Here is an 898-nt window from a genome sequence, read left to right on the forward strand (position 1 = left end):
GTGTGACGCAGCGTCCATTCAATACACACGTGAAACATCAAACAGACACCAGAGGGCGCTGCTGAGCTGCAGACAAAGAGGAGCAACACTAAGCTTCACACACGAGTTCAGACTCGCTGCTGCAGTAAAAACCTTCTGACTCAGAAGAGTTGAACTCGTGTTCAATCTTCATCAGATCATCAGATCAGAGAGGCTGAGCTCTTCTTCATGTTACACTTGTTCTCAGAATTTCACTCACTTCCTGTTTCTGTGGAATGTCAACGTATAAACCCTCATGACCACATCTGTGATCTTCCTCTTCCTCCACACCCATAACTCACTCCACACACACACGCACACTCACTACACACACACACTCACTACAAACACACACACACACACACACTCACTACAAACACACACACACACACACACACACTCACTACACACACACACGCACACTCACTACAAACACACACACACACACACACACGCACACTCACTACACACACACACACTCACTACAAACACACACACACACAGACACACACTCACTACACACACAGACACACACTCACTACACACACACACACTCACTACAAACACACACACACACAGACACACACTCACTACACACGCACACACTCACTACAAACACACACACAGACACACACTCACTACACATACACACACTCACACATACACATGTACACAAACACACACACATACAAACACACACACACTCACACATAAGGACACACGAATGAGCTCCTTTTGGGGGCGTGGCCTCCAGAACCAGATTATTCTGGTCTGGTCACATTCCTTCAAGTGAAGTCAGCAGCATGTGAAGAAGAGGCTTCATGTTCTTCATGAGGTTTAAAGAGACTGATCCCCCAAATAACATTCATATATATATATA

The sequence above is a fragment of the Anarrhichthys ocellatus genome, unplaced genomic scaffold (assembly GCF_004355925.1).
Source record: "Anarrhichthys ocellatus isolate YVR2014 unplaced genomic scaffold, GSC_Weel_1.0 scaffold6013, whole genome shotgun sequence".
NCBI classification, from domain to species: Eukaryota; Metazoa; Chordata; class Actinopteri; order Perciformes; family Anarhichadidae; genus Anarrhichthys; species Anarrhichthys ocellatus.